Source organism: Penaeus monodon, chromosome 19 (assembly GCF_015228065.2).
Source record: "Penaeus monodon isolate SGIC_2016 chromosome 19, NSTDA_Pmon_1, whole genome shotgun sequence".
Taxonomy (NCBI): Eukaryota; Metazoa; Arthropoda; class Malacostraca; order Decapoda; family Penaeidae; genus Penaeus; species Penaeus monodon.
In genome coordinates, this window is record NC_051404.1 from 30,578,793 (window position 1) to 30,579,328 (window position 536).

Sequence of the window (536 nt, forward strand, 5' to 3'; positions counted from 1 at the left end):
TAAGTGTATTTGTCACTACTAATGTGTGATTATTTTCATATGTCTTTGACTCAGCATATTTGTCTATGACTCCCCAAGAAACTGTCGTAGACAGGCAGGTTTTGTCTATGACTTGGCCAAAGTTTTAAGACAGGTGTGGAAATGTCCCACATGCAAAAGGACTGTCTTTAAAATGACACTGCAACTTTACACTCATTTGAAGATAATGTTATATAAAATATGATAGAAATCTTTTGATTTATTGTCAAATATTAATTTAGTCTTTTTATAAATTTTACTGAAATTTTCCATTCATGTCCACAGGGACCGTCTTTACTTTTATCCTAATGCATAAGGACTGTTTTTAATTTGTTCTTATGCAAATTTTCCTCTGTCGAAGCTTATTCCGCTTATGAATAAGAAAAGCTTTGAGGCCTCTTCGGACAAATCAAACATTAATTGAGCCATCAACAATATTTTTATTGGTGTATTTTATAAAATTATACAAATAGCGGCACCCACTTTTACAATTGGTGTAATGTCAATAAGGATAGGGG

The 536-nt window shown here is 32.3% G+C and overlaps 1 protein-coding gene across 1 annotated transcript in view; it reads right to left on the reverse strand.

The window, feature by feature from the left end:
• The window catches only part of LOC119585168, a gene marked incomplete in the record, with an annotated part of 15,053 nt that overhangs the window by 13,378 nt on the left and 1,139 nt on the right, over positions 1 to 536 (reverse strand).